We start from the raw sequence: 19,292 nt of genomic DNA, 5'->3' as shown, positions 1-19,292 counted from the left end.
GAACAGAACAGTTCTATGTATATAGCTCTCATTCATCCATCTGTTATTTGAAACAATCACGAAAGATTATTTCCTGCAACAGCAATCTGATGTCTGTCTGATATAAATATCAGAGTCATTATCTACAGAAGGAGTTTATCTAGGGCATTTATAAACAATAAGAAGAACCCAGATTTTACACATATCAGGTTTAATTTACAGAAGTGAAATGCCTTTGCTTATCTTCCTAGCATTTACCCAGATCTGTCACCAGACCATGGTGGACATACGTGGTATTTCTGGGTATACTATTTCTTTCTCACCATATAGCACTCATACATATGTGTAATGTTGACTTGAAACTAACTCTGAAATCTCAGGCAGTCTGGTGACTAATTGGGAGTTTTGTGCATGTGGGAAGAAAGTACTTGTTTAAGCTCTCTTCTAGAAATGCAATGTTTAAGGTACAGCCTCATTTATGGTATTATGTGTCTCTCTAGATTCATAACAAGGATTACATTTTATTTTAATGTATTTAAAATGTTTAAAATATTTAAAATAGATAAGCATTATATTAAATGTAGCTGTAGTGTGGGATAAAGGAAAGGCTTGAGCAAAGAAGTACAAGATTAAACAGTATGGCATGAAATTTCAAGTGGCTCACAAGTAACCAGAAAACACTAATAGCAATTATAAAAGAAAACAGCATGTTAGAGGTCATCTATCCCATGATATATTTTTTCAACCATAATGCTTCGTATGAAGGGTGTCCAGTAGGAAGATAACCTATTCAATATGGACCATGGTAATGTCTGCAGCATGATGTTAATAAGGATAATATACTATATGTTTTGCATATTTTACATGCCTTTTACATTTTTAAACAGCCTGTCCTTTCCTTAGTTACAATAATATGAAACCAAGAATACAGCTGGTTATTTTCTCCAACAAACTGCAACCTGATGTGGTTGTGCTAATGGACCATTGGGGCATTGGGCTGCATGGTTGGCTAAGTGGCTAGCACTCCTGCCTTTTTAGCACTAGGGTCCCAGGTTTGATGTAGGCTTCCTTTCACATCCCAAAAACTTTAATGTTATGAATATGGTATAATATGAGACAGTTACAGTGTCATGACTGTGGACTTTGTTAAGTGCAGCACAATATGTCAGTATTAAAAAAATACAAGGTGACATTTAAAACAGATGCTCAAGTAAAAAGCAATGGTGTTGTTTTCAATCCAACTACATAATATAAAGAATAGGTCTAAGGAAAGTAGTCATGACTCCTTTTCCTAGCGTGAAAATCTTTGTGTAGGTTAGATGGCGATGCTGCATTTTATAGGTATACTAATATTATGACTGAAAGGTTATTTTTATATGCAAGACTATACCGTGCATATGAGCCTACCAAAATACACTAAAATAACCTTATAGCAAGAAGCAAATGTAATATCTACTTTCCCTACCATTCTGCATTACAGTATATTGTCAAAAAAATTATAGTTTTTTTTTTTTTTTGAAGCATTTTAAATTCTGAGCAAAACACAGCAAGAACAATTCACTACTTGGCTGACCAGAAATCCATTTGCTCATGCACCGTGATCCAAAATAAAAATGATACTGTAGTTTTTCTTTCTAGCTTGTACAGCCTACTCACTATTTCCACAATATAAATGCCATGACATAAAGCATCAATACACAAGGGATGTAAATGCTTCACAGCCAGTATGAAATACCTCCAGAACATATATATTTATATTCTTTAATTATACATACCTTTTGAAAAGGTTTTTACTTGTAGAAAGAGAAGGTATTCAAAACATTGCCTTACCAAGTGAAATGACTGCATTGTTCTATTTTTTGTTTCCATGGATATTAGAAATCACACTAAGGTATGGGATCTTGGATACTGAGAGTGACATTTGAATGGATAACGAGCATGTAACAATTGTGCAATTAGGTGCAATCAGGACATTTTAAAAGAGTTAGAAAAACATTTGTTGTATTCTATTGGGGATCTGTATTAAATCCTAATATTAAAATCTTTACTTAAGGTGTGTTTACTGCACAAAACTATAGTAGTATTGCATTCACCAAGGAGAATTTTGGAATGGAATATTCATAAAAAAGATCTGTGAACCACTAAAATGTACAGGCAGCTTGGCTTGTTAAAGGAAGTCGAAATACAATGAAATTACTAAAAGGATCAACAAATAATAACATTATTTCAGAGGGAAGTTGTTATGTGACTCCATCGCATATGCCATTTTTTATTCTAATCACATTTATGTTTTGTGGTCTATTTTTAAAGAAGTGCTAGTGACTTTTACCAAAAATTGATGAATCAATCACTGTCATTGAAAACACAACCACTAGAAAGATTCACAGGAAAAAAATTGCTACTGAATATAAGATTCACTTTTTATAGATAGACCTCAAAGTCCACATATGCACGGCAGTAATTGTGTTGTGAAGCTGCAGGGACAATAGAGACTGTAACTGTAGATAAATGGCGACCAGCCAAGCTGCTGAAGCATAACTTTTGCCAGGCATGTGTAAGATGGGTACATTTTAGATTAGAAGTCAGACTGCCTGGAAGCCAAGTATTAAAAAAAATCATCCAACTCAAAAGTAAAATGCAGTAACATTCTGATTCACCTGCCTGTTTGCAGCAGGTCTGTGCATACTGTTGTGATTAAAATACGTTGGTCCTGATTTATTAAATCAATCTAAGACTGGAGAAGATTGACAATCATAGGAGAACCTGGGTGATCCAGCATACCTAGTATGGATCTGGTTCATGACTGGAAACACTTGTCAACTAATAGGAAATGATTTTAAAGAAATTTTAGGTTTGCTGGATCACTCAGGCTCTCCCAAAAAAGATGGGCAATAAGTTTGTACAAAGTGGAGGGCTTTTTTTCTGTTTTTTTTTTTTTTTTTATGCAGACTTCACATAATCCATAAAGTGTACCTGAACTTTTGTCCTTTTTAGATGTATTTGTATGTCCTCCTCTGAAGCCCGATTAGCTACATTGCATACTTTATCTTTGCTAAGTCCCATTCCTTTAATATTTCCTTTTCCTTCTTGTAGACTATAGGAAGGACGTGACAATATCTGAGGACGTCATTTAAAAGTTTGTTGTGTGGCTATAGAAAACCAAATATGTGCGTCAATGTAAGCATTTCTACAATCAAAATGTCCCCAAATTAATATATTTAAAGTAACTCAAAGTGGTCCAATAAAATAAATGAAATTTGAAATGCATTTTGTGCATATTTGATGAAATATAATCTTGGCTCCACATATATTTTATATGCTTTTTAGTTGTGTATTTTTTTTGTTGACTGCTAAAAAGGCTTTGCTTGTAAATCTTGATAAATGAATGGCCTATGTTTATGACCTGTATTTTAGAATATGTAATCTGCAAGCACATTCTAGTAGACCTAAACAGGTCACATTGAGCTATTGTTCTCCAAAACTGATTTAGGTTCCTGTTTACAGCACATTGGAGTAAACCTTCATAAAATTAAGTTTTTTTGTTATGTACATACCTTTTAACAATCCAGAAAGTGTACTGCTATCGGCAAAGGAAAGGGTCCCTCTTTCCAACAAGTAGTGAATCTAAAACACAAATAACAGGTGGAAATTACTTATTTTTGCTGTTACATTTATTTGCATAATTCCTAACCTTAGCAGTTACATTTAGCATAAAATAGGCAGCGGTAAAATGAACAGACATAAATGAGATGTGCAAGCTGGTGTTCTGGGATGAAGGTCTAAGGTCCTAAACACATGGATGCTAAATTGTAGCTTGTACATTTTCAAAAGGAAGTACACAAAAACGTTTTAAGACTTTTAAAGAATCCATCACTTTCAGTCTGTGAATGCTGAATACGGGTTTTAATGAGAGTACTGACTGTTGACTTTTTCCAAAGTTTAAAGAGGCCTTGTTACCATACCATTTCTACAACAATCGTTTTATAGAATTATGGGCCTGATTTAATTTAGCTCTCTATGAATGGAGAGGATGAATTATCACAAGTGAACCTGGAATGAATCTGGTCTAGGACTAAAAACATTCCCCAACTAATAGCAAATTAATTTTAAGAAATCCATTCCAGGTTTGTTGGATTACCCAGGTTCTCCCATGATAATCTATTTTTGATACATCAGTCCTTTATGGGCATTTTCTATATTTTATGTATAGTATTTACCTGTAAAGGTCTCTTTTGTGTAGTCATTTGGGAGACCTAAGACTGCTGTTGGGTTTGTTGGGCTGCTTATTGGAAATTATGTCAGAAGCCACAGCAGACTTGATTAAAGTCACAATGTTTGGTAGCACCCTTTGCTCTTCTGCCTGCAGCTACATAAAATTTATGTAGGAAGGAGAGGGCAGGAGAGCTGGGCCTTTACCAGAAAAGAAAAGGGCTATGAATTGCAAGGGGAAAGGGAGCTTTGCTAAAAATTGACTCTTCTTGACAAGAAGTCAAATTACCTTCACAGTTCACAGGCATAATGCAAATGAATTAAATTATTGAAAATGAAAAAAAGCTGCAAGTCAACAATTAGAAAACTAAAATGTTTTGGTGCTTTTACCTGCAATTTTTTAAGCTAGTAAAATTGTATCCTTAAAATCATCTGAAATACTTGGAAGTATGCTAAAGTGCTTGTTAAATGCCACCCGTATCCGATATAGCAGATCTGAAACCCAATAAACTTACAGGGAATTACCTAGTGGTGGACACAAAATAAAAACTTTCCAGAGGTTCTGTCTCTTCTCTACTTTATTCAAACCTAGGAACAACTATGTGGCTATGTTGTATCTTTCCATAAAGCACAAGCCTGGAAGCTACAAGGGCATTTTTTAGTAGCTCAGTATTCTTACTAAAATTGCTAGTGATTTATCACAAGTAGTTGCAATTCATTGCCAAACAAAAAAACAAACGGCTCCCTGTGGTGTAAGCTACACAATGTAGCAGTGATCAATAATACACCATGAGTGATCATGGGAGATAAATTGCTACTGCATGCTGTTGTGTAGCTTGAACATTTGCTGCACCTACCTCCTATGGAATTCCTGTTCTCTTTTTAAATAGGACAAGGGAGAAACAGGCTAAGCAATACCTAAAAGGAGATGTCCTTACAGATGAAGCAGCAGCACCACTATCACCTGCAATGTATCCTCATTCACCTATTGATATGTACTTGTCATTTCAGAATGTAGCAGACCACAACAGTTATTTTACCAGTCCTTATTCATAAAGTTTATTGGGAGCTATATAATACACAAGTAGAAGGGTGCACACGTCCTTGTATTTCAAATAATTTAGATTAATTAGGACATATATAGGGTAATTGATTGTAACTGTTATTTTTTAAACAAATTGGGTGTGTTACTGCCTCACTCCTGTTATTATTCAAACAATGTAAAAAGACCCAAACTTAGTCTACAGACACCACTATTCACTATTCCAGAACTTTATGGGTTCTAATTGGCAGGATCATTGTCCTGGGTCAGTGGCTAACTAAGCAGATAAGCTGGAAAAAAATCACAATTTCAGCCAAGCCATTACCATTTTCATTAGGGGGTTATGTATGACAACAACAGATTTTCTAGAACAGGTTCTCTTTTACATTTAGAACAGTTTCTGAAAGCCAGTCATTTATGGTCTCACCAAGCAGGAAAACCTTGGTAATAGAGAGAAATGTGACAGTAAAATAACTGTTTTGTTAAACTCCGGTGATATATGACTGTGTTAAACTGAGTGAATGGAAATGAGCTTCACCGCAGTAAAATATGAAAGTACTAATCTGTCAGACCCATGCCAATCTCTCCCTGCTGCATCCCCTGGTACGCAAAACTGGCAAATATCAGCATGCTGTCTAAAAATAGAGGTAATCTGTATTCAGAAATGTCATGTCTGCTGTAACAATCAATGGCACTGAAGTGCTGCTGAGAGCTAATATCCTAATCAAAGCAATTATGATGCATTCGCTTACTGCCTTTACTTGGACCCTTACCAGTCTGTAATACATTCTTACAACCAAAATGAATACATCGGTTTCAATATATATTCAATATATATATATATATATATATACAACAATTTTCAATATATAATATTACAATGTTATTGTAATGGTTTTAAATTTAGAAACACATTAGGCTTTTTGTGATTAACAGTGTGCTTTGCTCCTGTAGGAATAAAAAGGTTCACTCCATGTAGGCTGATGTTTTGTGGGTCAAATGGGGATTCCGCTCTCTTCTTCTGAGTCTATTAGTGGTATAAGAATGCACAAGCCAAATGTACCCCCACTTGTTCTGCAATTGATATGTTACAATTCCTTGCTTCCTTAAATGTTTAATAGCACATATTACCAGGAATACATATTGTAAGTGTCTATTACTATAATATGAAATTTCTATTTGCCATAATCTTGTGGCACTTAGTTGACATCATTTCTTTTGCCTTTAATATTCAATTGTCTAAGTTAGGACCACTGTGTCATCTGAGTTTTTTTGTGCCGTTTTATGAAGCAAGCCCTACCATATATGTACATGAACTATTAAACTCCTTACGCTCTGTTCTGTTAATAGGAGTAAAGACTGTCAATCTTGTGCAAGCTCCAAATTGGAATATGGAGAATACACAGGGGTAATGATTACCTTCCCAATACAATAAAGTTGCCTAAACACCACTTACCAGTTCTTTTTCACTGAAGAAAGAGGGAAGTGGGGAAACCACACAGGAAAATGCAAGTGTGGCTCTAAACAAATTGGAATCTGCCATATGTCTATCCTTCCAGTTCACATGTAGGTTAATAATACATTTAAAAATGTTAATATTTATAATTTTTAGCTCAGTCTTTAAGGTTGTCATTTGAAGGTCCTAAAAATAATTGTAGAATCATAAAGTGAAACCTGTTTTTTTTTAACAAATACTACAAATATTCCTCCAGCAATCAATATTTTGCAGCAAATTACATAATATGGTTTAGATACCAAAACTAGTAGTTTACAAACATTTTCCTATTATTACTTAATTTTAATACTTGAATGTCTTTCCACAGTATTGCAAAGCAACTCATCTTCACCATTCATGATTAATTCTTTTCTTATGTCAACTGGCAGCAAGCTCAATCTGGCATATATTCATAAGCATGTGTGCTGTCAGAGTGTGACATCATAAATATTAATTATGGTTCAGCTAAGGTATTGCATAAATGTAAAAAAAAATGACAGTTATTAGTTTTTCACAAATAATAAATTTCAGATGCCACATAGTAATAGGCAGTCTTAAGATAAATTATTTTAGTATTAAGAAGATAAAATCATTTTTTTGACTTTATATATACATTAAGTGGCTGCAGATTTATTATTATAATTTCTATTTTCTTTCATTGCAAAGGTAATACAGGTACTGTAACCTACATTTATTTATTATTACTTCAAAGCTGACTAAAAAAAAATATTTAAAAGTAAAAAGTGTCTTTATTTTAAAAAACATGATCAAACTGTATATTTGAAATAAAGAAAGATAAAATATACTTTTATCTACTAATAAAATGTATAAGAACACAGAAGAGCTGTACCAGGTAACTAAGCAATTTCTCAGATTTACCAGCTGGCTCTAGGGGTCGATTTGAGTTACTGAGAAGATTTGGCAATTACCATTTGAAACCTGTAAATTCAGCATCAAACAGCAGAGAAGAATAATTTGAAGGGTTTTTGTTCAGGCTCTTCTTTGATAAAACTCAAAAAAGACTCACTCAAATTAACCATGAAAAAATATGCAGTAATGCAGAAAAGCAAACACTTTTCTCAGCAGCAGATGCATTCATTACTGTATTTACATATAACAGCAAACATAGAAAGACACCTGCTTTTTTACTTGTTATTTGACTTGTTTTTACATTTTACTTGTTTTATTCCAATATCTCACTTTACAATTAGATTAGAAGCTACAAAAAGATAATAAAAATACAAATTATGTACTAAACAATACACTGAAGCTGCTGCATCCAATCTTCTCCTTTAAACCTCCTTATTCTATAAAAACATGCCGTTAGGTTACCTGGCTTCTACAGTCAGACTGTATCAAAGACTTAGGACTATGGTAGGGACATTAGATTGTTAGCCCCTACAATAGTGACATGACTATAGGCTTTGTAAAGCGCTGTGTAATATGTTGACGCTATATAAATGCTGTGTAATAATAATAATAATTGCGTTACAGAAGTTACGTACGAGTACCTACCTACCTACCTGTTGTAGCCCTTGGCAAGAGGTGGGCAGTGATTTTAATTCTAGAAATCCATAGGGAGAGTTTAGGCTAAATAGGGCCTTGGGCAAAATGAAGTGGGGTGCAGCATTCCAGCTCACTGCACCCCTGCAATTCTCTTTGTGGCCCTGGAGAAGATGGGAGCCCAGGGCATTTGCCTATTTTTCCCTACTCTAAAATTGTCCTTGAGAAGCTTGGAATGTTCGCCTCCATTAGCAGGGGAAGGATATAAACATTGTTTTCTTTGGCATGGGCAAGGTTCTATATGAGGTTGGGGGGTGTACAAACTAGAAGTCATGAGAATATGAACTTTGTTCTTCTTTATCTGAGGTTATTCCTGAGGAACAACTAGGGAGTTTGACAACACAAAAAATATGTTAGGCTTTGGAAACTGAGTGCTGCCTGAAGTATTTACTCATTTAAAATGAAAATTCGACTATTAAACTTACTGTAAACTTTTTTTTTACTCAAATTAAAAAAAAATATTGTGAAATCCACCCAACAAAACAGTTAACAACTTAACAAAACAATAAAACCATCAAATGAGAAATATATACCCAGCATAGACTCTGCTTTATTAAAAACAGAAAACAAGGTTGCCTTGAGTTCCACATTTATAATAATGTTTTATTCCCATCTCATCTAGTACTTATAACGTAGCTTCACCTAGCTAACAATTAAAGATTAATAATAATAATAATAATACTTGACTTGTCCAAGGTTATGCATGATGCAACATTAAGATTGGGCTTAACTGTCCAGCAAGGTCATCCTTTTCATTGATTTATAGAGAGTATTAACCTCATATGAGCTATTACAGGCACATTTTCATATCTGACTTTATCAGGCAAAAGTAGTCAGACTTTCCTATATCCTAAAGATTTATTATATAAAAATTATTGTACAGCTATTGTAAATGTTTTTAGAATATATGTATAGTATCAGATCCTAGATTTGTAGAAATAGTGCATAGGGTGGTCATACTAAACAATAAAAACCAATAGCAAGGAATGCTTTCTAGAAAAATATATTTAATACCAGAGTTAAATTGATAAAACAGGGAATCTGACATTCCCTTGTGGGAATCTTCCAGGTCTATCTGTTTCAATGGAAATGGAAATGTCAGATTCCCAGCTTTATAAATAGACCCCTTAGAATGCAATTTTTTATTATTATTTTATCATTTTTATTTGGTTAGAAATTAATAGCAAGCAAATTTTTAGGTCACAGATTCCACAAAATACATAGGTCCAAGAGTAATCATACTTTAAAGCTGAACTCCGAGCAAACACAGTTGATCATCGATTAGAAAACCCTAACTCTAAGTAGCAGAGGTGTAGATGACCATAATCCAAGTTACAAAATAAATTGCCTGACCGCAGCAGCTATTACCTCATATTTTACACATTAGTTCCAAGGCAGACAGAATAAGGTTAACTGATCCAGGACTAGGGTATACACACTGAGGAACAGGCTATGAAGAGTTTTACTACTGCCCATTATCTAACAATTTTGTAAAGGTTTCCCTTTAGAATCTGTGTTGCTAAGGTTAAGACATGTAAATCCTCTTGTAAGTCATACAGTGGGCTCTGATGACTCACACGAAGCCATATTTATCAGTCTGTCGCATAATGCCAGCCAATTATATTCAAATATCCACTTCAAAATGATAATTAGAAAATAAGCTTTGAATGTGATTAGTTGTTAAGGAAGTCCAAGACATTTTGTTTCTCAAATACAAGGATAAATGCTGCTATCTTCTGTATTACCAGTAAAATATTATTATAATGCCCATGCCTATCTATTTTTATACCTCAAAACATTATTAAGCAAAGAATTGGCAGGTTATATCAAAGAGAATAACTGCAAGTAATTCCATTTATCAGATGTTTTAAATAATAAAGATCCTTGTGCAAAAGTTTAATATGGTAATCCCCCCCAGTGGGAAAAGGCAACTGTGGCTTACTATCCCTGCAATCATTTCCAATTATGTTGCCATAAATAACTGCATGGACCGTCAATCCGACCTCCTATAATTTATTACAGTACATTATGTATTGCCAGCTTCGGAGGCAGTTAGGTACTTTGTAAGGCAGAGAGGATAACGAGATAATAATAACTGGGGGAAAGAGGGCGATGACCCAAATGAATTACTATTAAATGTCTATGGTATCCCCCACAGAATGCCTTCATTTGCAATCAATGTCCACATAGTTAACGCAGGCTTTGTTACGTCTAGTCCGATTCACCAAATGGTAAAATGTCTTAGAACATCATATTTTTGCCTGTTTTTTAATAGCAACTTTTTTTCAGCTGAACCTTATTCATATGTTTTTAGCAATCTGATGGTGTGATCAGAAAAAAAAACCTCTTTGCAAATTAGTGCATGCTAACTGCACATGTTTATTTTGTGGCTGATTCACCAGTCTTAGGTGTTACAGTGGGTGTTTTAGTGTGAAACGGAGACAGCTCAACTTCTCCTGCTCAAAGTGGATGACATTTAGCTGCTGACAACCTAGATGATGCATCTTATGGAGGTTTAACAAGCATTTAGCTGGATCTTTGAATCACTTCTAGAATAATTTAGTATAACAAATCCACGTTAACATGTATAACTTGCTTTTTGGGGGGTGTTATATTTGATATAGTTAAAAAAGAACAAGTGGCCTACACAGCATGGACATACATATATGTCAATTAGTAAGGTTAGTAAGAACAATGTAATAAAGTTCCCACCACCATATGTTGTCTAGCTACATCATAGCTCAGCAATTACCCTCTAGAAACATCCTCTCGCATTATCACTGGACTTTCACCGTTTTCTGGCATTTCAACAATAGAACAGCAAAGTTTGAATTGAAAAATGTTGTTGTACATCCTTTTGCAAATGATGTACTTTTTAGTTACTTGAATCAGGGCTTTTGGGACTGTGTGAGAACTGCAAGAGCAATCGGGAGCAGAGCTAAGGGCTCCGCTCCCCTGATTGCTCTTGCAGCCCTTTACTAGTTGTATGTGTTCTTGGATAGAGTTTCTATGTCCAAGAACATAGGAGTCCTGTGTTCTTGGATAGAGTTTCACTATCCAGGAACACAGGACTCCTAAAACCCTATCCAAGAACACATACAACTAGTAAAGGGCTGCAAGAGCAATCAGCTCTTGCAGATCTACATGCAGTTTTCATGTACCAGCCATATTCGGGTTGAATATAAGGACAACCCGAATCGAAACACCAACATTAACTTTTAATAATAAATTCACTAAAGTCTAAAAGTAAAGCATTGTGAAGATTTTTTTTTACATAAAATGCTATTTATTATAACAATGCTAGCAGTACTAAAAACTAGATGGAAGCAGCCAGTGATGTTTAATACCACAGGGGATACAAGAAGGAGGCAAACATTGCACAGAACTCCAAAAATTTTCAGGATAGAAAAGTATACATGCAAGTGAGAAGTGTGTGTATAAAGAGTTATTTTGCCCTTAAAATTCAGATTTTTTTTCAATTCAGCAAGCAACCACATGAAATGCTATTTAAACATACTATAATACTATATACATATAAACATGTCTCTTTAAGATGTGCAGACTCAAAAGCAACAATATGGGTAGGAAAAAGAGGTAATAAGTCAGGAACTAAGGCAGCCTCTCTATTCCTGATTACTGTTGCTTGCAGTAGTGACATATAACTGTCAGATAAAGGGAACAACTTTCTTTGATGGTGCAGGCTGCAGCTGACAGCCTGGATTTTATATAATGTACAGAAGCAAGTTGGAAGCTCTCAAAAGGAAAAAAAAATGTTTTTAAAATAACATTTTTTGCATTGGTGAGATGTCTTTAAGCTAATTCATTTAGTTTTGGCAGATGCTTCTGTATGCAATGGCTACTAATATGGCTTGGGTGCACCAGCTGGTCTGAACCACTGACCAAGGATGAGTATATAGCTCCTCTAATTGCCAAAAAAAACCCGACCTATAATTATCTGCATGCTTGTTTCATGTGTGTGACTGATACTACTGAAATCAGAACATCAGTTTTACATCCAAACAATTGACATCCTTTAAAATGTGTTCAACAATCACAGCTTTATTTATGTCTGCGTTAAGGTTCCTTGCTAAAACTATGAACCTCTGTTGAACTGTCATAATCATTTCATTAAAAAATGTATTTTGTTTTAAACTGATTAGACTGGCCATCATTCATCCTATGATCATTTTTCAATAAAATAATAATGATTTGTATAAAATCTACCAAAATCCTGTATTTTTTATATGCATGTTCAGTAATTTGAACTATTGTATTAAGTTTTTTAAATGCTTCTTGAAAACCCTTAGCTTAAAATGTGCAATAATAAAAACAGTATTCTAACTGCAACCTGCTTGCCAAAAAAATAGTAGTGGGTTGTGTAGGAAAGCAATGAACACGCTAAAAAGTGGTATTGCACCCACAAGTTGAGTTGAACATATCACATATCCATAAAGCTGTGTAGTCACAGCTTAACCTCAATAGCAAATGAATACCCTTTTGCACCCTTAGGGCTACCTAAGGGGAGTCTGAATGAGGTTCTATTTGGTGACCTTTTAATTAATAAAAAGCCCAGAATGCTTTACAAACATATGAACAGAGCATGGAGGAATCATCATAGAATATATGTCTATTGTCCATATAGAGTATATATATATATATATATATATATATATATATATATATATATATATATATATGTAGTTTAAAACCCTCACAAACTGTATTCATTAAAAATAGATCAGAAACTTTCTGATTTAGTCCAGTTATTTAAACACGGAATTCAATTCTATGCCAAGCATTTTAAACTAAAATTTTACACTCTAATACAAAAGAAAATAACAATTTAGTAGTAAAGAAAATATTATATCTGACATTGCTACGCTACAACAGATAATCTTTCTAATAGCTATATGGCGTACAGTACAGTAACATTGTTGTTATTATTATAATGATTGCTGCATCTAAATATAAATAAGGAATTAGCCCTCTTTCCCAAGAAACATGCAAAAATGCTAATATTGGTGTGCAGGCTTATAATTACTGTATAAAGACATTGATCCTTTTTTAAGTACAGATATTCCCTTTTCTTTAAACCATTATACTGATACCATGCCAGTAATTATAAAGTCACAAAAAATAAAACTAAAGATTTACAAATAACTGATTTTTTTTTTTGAGCCTAGTGAATGCAAGTTTTTGGGATGATATCAATGCAGGTATGGTGTATTAAAACTCCTGTCAATACTATTCTTATACTGTGTATTATTCAAATAGACATTTGCTTTTTTGTTGCTAATGTAAAATTTTGGAGAGACTTTTTTTCAGCCTTTTTAACTTTTTGCGATTTATGTTGTAATCTTTGTAAGCGCAATAATATATGTACTTTAGATTTGCTTATCTTTTACTGTATCTTAAATCCAGAAGTAGGCCAATGAAAAAATGATGGTGAAAGGTACCTAAATAAAATGATTTCAAAACACACTAATTGATATTGTGCAATATAGAAAGTATTTTAGTGTAATATATTAGTATATGTGTTGTAAAGAAGCCCTCATTCAATTACATGTTTATGTTTTACCATAAAGTAGCTGATTTTTATATCATTTATTAATTTAGGATCATATAATGGTCATTGTTAGCCAGATGTTACTTAATATAATCATTTGTAATATTATCATGTACTTACATCAGATCCACTACAGCATCAATTCCAGATAGTGTTTTAAAGAAACTGTCCCATCAAATTTTCTACTGTAAATATATATACATTTTACTTGTAAATATATTTTACTTGTAAATATATTTACCATTTTACTTTACCAGCCATGCTTGCAGGACCTGTTGCCTACCATGCTAATCAGCATGCCTCAACGCCTTCACAAGCACCACCACAATCTCAAATAAATAGCTAGTCTTTCATATTCACTTATGGATCACTTCTGATCCCTGTTCTATTTACCCATTCCTTCCAAGAGAGCATAGCTGAAAATTTAAATAACTCAGTCACGTGAAGAATCAAGCCATGCTTCTTAAATATCAGTTCCCAAAGCATTAAATCCTCAAAATCTCCAATTTTCCTTGCCATTTTTTTTTCATTACCTTTCAATTACAATTTTTTTTTAAATATAGCATTACAATAGTAATTTTTCTGTACGTTCTCAGATTCATTCTTTTCAGTGTAAGATGAAATTGCTATATCACCTATAATTACCCATCCTTCTATGATCTATGGAACAGTTTTATTATATAGGGAATAACAGTAACCCATTATCCCCTATACATTCGAAGAGGGGGTAGGTGGGTTTCTGATACTCAGAGGGATTAAGCAGTAAGGATACCTATACAATCTTTTGGTACTTCAAGGGCTCTATTTAAAAAACATGAAATCTGACATTCCTTCAAACATTCCCTTCAAACATGGTAGGAATTAGTAACTGCCATTGAAACACATGGAGCTAGAAGATTTCCACAAGGGAATGTTTCAGGAAATGCCTGATTCCCTATTTTATTAATAAAGCCCCAACTATCTTAGGACACTTATTTGCTAACACAGATTAAATCTTTTCTATTTGGGTCCAAACTGCCTTCAGCATGTTGGCATTACCTCCATACAAATGACCCCATTTAATTCAGGATGTTCAGGATAGAAACTTCTGTATAGGTTCTGTACAAGCTCAGGACTATCAGCCCTATGATTCCCCAGCCTTTGCATATCAAGCCACAAAATAAGGACATGCTTGTTTTGGGTTAATAATTCACTAAACTTTTACATTTGTCTGACCAGTTCACTTTAACCTCCCTGGCAGTCCGATTATATTAGTAATGTTGAATGTCAAAGCGGTTTAAATGTCCTGCTCGGTCATACCCCCCAGTGCACTGCCCCCGCACACTCACGCGTTCCATTGATCATGCTGGGGACGCGAGGCCAGGGGCTCAGGGTTACTGCTTTTAGTATTGAAAATGAACCCCAAGCCACACTCGAGGATACGGCCGGGGGGGGGGGGGGGGGGGGGGGGGGGGGACCAGTTAGGGGGGGTTTCTGGGGTAAACCTTTTCCCCAAATAAACATAAAAATAGATGTTAAATTCACCTGCTAGTTTAAGAATGGTGCCCTGGCAATGAAAGGGATTCCAGAGGTAGTGGGGTGGAGTAAAAATGAATTTCTCCCATACTGGTCTGTGAATGTAAAAAAATTAAAAAAAAAAGAATAAAAAAAGCAATGGATAGCCTACTGCTTTCTAGGTTTTTTTTTATCATAGCAGAGTTACAGAACAACTGGGGAAGACATGTAAATATAAATCTACTGTTTTTTTGCCAGACGATTTGTGACACTGCACAAACAAGCAGATGATATGACTATTTTTTAATTTGACCATGTTCCAAAATAATAGGAGCAGCCAGTGTTGGATTATTGCCAATGATAAGGTGTTTTTGCTTTTCTTTTTCCAGGTTTACCTATTTGTTAAACATTGTAGCATTTAGGTTATCAGGTATAAATTAAAAAAGATATACTATAAAAATGTTTGCAAATTAAATATTATACAATTGTAGTTGTATCTCATTGTAGGCAATGCTTTGTGTTTCCATACCAGTACATGAACTCATTTTAGGCTTTAGCTTAGAATTGTGGTAACAATAAGAAAACTGTCTATAGATGGACTCGTATATCTATAGAACAAAAAGAAGGATCTGTTGAGAACAACCACTCAATACCAGCAATGACTACAGTACACATCTGATATTTTCCAACCATCTTCATTCTATACGTTCAATAACAATAACCTCTGTAGGCTGCAAGAGCTTAATAGTGGCCCTTAGTTGAAAGTGTGTGTGTGTGTGGGGGGGGGGGGGGGGGATCCTAAATAGTTCAATCCTTTTTAACAGTGTTCAAATGGGAAACAATAATGGTTATCATCAGCTGAATATATTGTAAAGCGGTGGAAAAAGAAAAGCCATCATTTTAACTGAGCGGGGGTGGTTTAAAAGGGTGAAAGTGACCAAATTTTAAAATTACCTAAAAAGAGACCTGACCAATCTTATTTCAGATGGTAAAAAGTATCATGGAGTATATGTACACAAAGATTGTAATTAATTTAAAAATATATGACATGTCAAAATGGAGCCACTAGCTGCTTAGTACTAGAAGGCAATGTCCTGTATTAGGCACAGACATGTTTTTACACTTAATGTTAGTTAGCAGTATATGTAAACTCATACATGAAACTATCAAAGGGTACAATTGATTCCAAAGTTATTCTGCAACAATCTGATTGGCGGCTCTGCAACATGCTTTTAGTATTATATTATTCCACAAAACTAATTTTTGCACAGAAAAGGCCAGAGTGGGGGCAAGTATGTAATAATGTGTGCTCCAACCTGTGATTATGTTGAATGCGACCAAATTTTGTGAGACACAGGTCACTAAAATTTGTGATAATAAAGCTGAATAAAGTTGATGACAGACGTATAACACCTAAAGGGATTTTGTAATAAAAAGAAATCAATATAATCAATATATTACCATAGGTTGCCAGCTCCTCACTACAATTTTCTACTGAACCAAAGTTCTTTTGCTCAATCAAAGTAGAGAATTTCCACATATGGGAAAAATTCATGCTTTTTCCTGTTATCCTCAAAGTCAGACACAGTAGCCAATCTCTATGCAGGAGTGCTACGCAAATGCGAACTTTCACAAATGTGCATTTGAGAGAATAGGAATTGCTGACAGTGCTGTAGAAGTAGCAATACTGTATGATGCCTGCCTTGAGGTTATCTGTCAAATATTTTACAGAGTAGTGCCTCTTTAAAGGAAAATAAATGTTTTACTTCAAAAGAGATGTGATACATCTGGTGGAAGTAATTGCTGCACTAAATGGATGAAACATAAAACCATGTTGGAAACCAATGTTCCCAATGTGAAAAAAAAAACATTCACTCTACATGACGTGTTCATTCATTGATACATGCAACATTTTGACCTTTTGTAGCTATTTCAAATATAGTATATATGTTGTTAGAACTCTTTGATAGAACATTTACCTTACTGGCTAACCAGTACCCCTATACTAATCTGTTCCTTCCATTGAAGACAATGGCCTATAGGACAAAACCAGTAAAAGGGCTGGAAATTATAGATCAACTTTCAAAATTATATATGTAAAGACAAAACATTTTTCATAGTTTTGGATGGTGTAGGTGAAGGCCAGCCCTCTGTCAAATGTTCCTTCTGGGGATAATAAGCCCTCTATTTGCCCTGGTGACCAATATCATAGCATCTTGGAGAAAATTCAAAATGTTTAAATTTTTGTTAAAGTAAGAGGTTGGGGTAATCTTCTAATGTGGACAAATGTTACCATGGCAAATAAATATAATGGAAATTCCCTTACCATAAGTAATTGTCCTCACTTCAACAGGACATATACTAAAATTGGAACAATGATTAGCATGGCCCCTGCGCAAGAATGACAAGCAAATTTGTCAAGCGTTTCATATTTTTCCCCTTCTGCTCTCTTTGCACTTTTTTACACTGGCTTCTATTTCACCTTCGAATCAAATGCCTCATATATCCGGTCCCACCTGCCTTTTTGCCCTAGTATACAAAAATACTCTATCCGTTCCCCTTGCTTCTCCAATGACCTACTAATGACTTCCCCACTTATAACCTCGTCACCTGCATGGCTCCAAGACTTTTCTACGGCTCAACTTTCTGGAATGGTCTTCCTCATCCTTTTTGGCTTGCTCCTACTTTCTGCACATTCAAAAGAGCCCTTAAAACCCATAATTTTAAACTTGCCTACCTGGCTTTAGTCTCCTAAACCCTCACTACTCATTATTCCATACCCCCCCCCCCCCCCCTATTGTATGCTACATGTACTCTCTTCCTCCTGTGTTATTGTTTGTATCTCTTTATCACTTGCAAACCCTATTTAATGTACAGCACTGCGTAATATGTTGGTGCTATATAAATACTTTTCATTAATATTATTATTATTATTATTATTATTAATAATAATAATAATAATAATTCAATCCATATCTAGCTCCTGAGATTGGTTCTTTTCTTTTATGGAGTGCTAGCATGATATGAGTTGAGCAGCAGATGTGCAAGTTTGGTGACAGATGTTCAGATGGTCATATCAATTGCAACCAAATGGCTAAAAGCCACCATATGGCCAACTAATCATTGCCATCAAGGCTCACCATGGCATGTAAACACCTCTTTTATATACACCTTTGCAGGTGTGTGACTGCAAAAAATATTTGGATTTACATTTTAGTGGTTTTTTTCATAAATGGACCTTTCAATACCTGTAAGATACTATTTCATGGCTCAATATGACACATAAGCACTGCAAAAGAGCACGCAAACAAGGATAAATGATTCAATATTTTCATTAGCTGAGAAACACAAAGAAATGGAGCTATGGAGCTTGTCTTAGAAAATATATGGTAGTCTGGCATTCTCTGAGTCCAAAAAACATTAGGCTATTGATTAAGCTTATATAATGAAGCCTAAATAAAAAGATCTGTTTAACTGTCAGCTGGGTTTTATGGAAAAAATCCCATGAAATGAGAAAAAGGCATGCCAAATTACGCTTCTACAAGCTTCTAATGAGCATACTAAGCAACAAGCCCCTTATGTCTCATGAACATGTAACATGTCTCAGAATATCTAGCTTTGGAAGCAGAAACAATATAACTACTACCAAAAAAAAAGAAAAACAGGCTTGGCAGTTAGAACCATTTAGTTTCAAACACCCTTATCCTATCCACAAACCACATGCAGCGTTTGATTATAATGTGCTTGGACTGGTTCACTGGTGCTGGGCTTGCTGGGTTACAGTCCTATTTAGTCACCTAGATTTTACCCCGTCCACAAAGGGCAGTGTGTATATATATATAAATATATATTTATATATATTGTGTCCTAATAAATGGTGCTCTAAGTTTTTCTAAGTAGGGATTTACTGTGGCCATACTGCTGTTTTGATAAAGAAGCTACTG

At 34.6% G+C, this 19,292-nt stretch overlaps 1 pseudogene; it reads left to right on the top strand.

Annotated features, from left to right (window-relative positions):
- Positions 1 to 17,685: 17,685 nt before the first annotated feature.
- LOC140332215 (U6 spliceosomal RNA) lies at positions 17,686 to 17,784 on the top strand (annotated as a pseudogene).
- Positions 17,785 to 19,292: the final 1,508 nt, after the last annotated feature.

Source organism: Pyxicephalus adspersus, chromosome 5, assembly GCF_032062135.1.
Source record: "Pyxicephalus adspersus chromosome 5, UCB_Pads_2.0, whole genome shotgun sequence".
NCBI lineage: Eukaryota > Metazoa > Chordata > Amphibia > Anura > Pyxicephalidae > Pyxicephalus > Pyxicephalus adspersus.
Note: the sequence above shows the minus strand (reverse complement) of the source record. Positions and strands in the feature narration are given on the sequence as shown.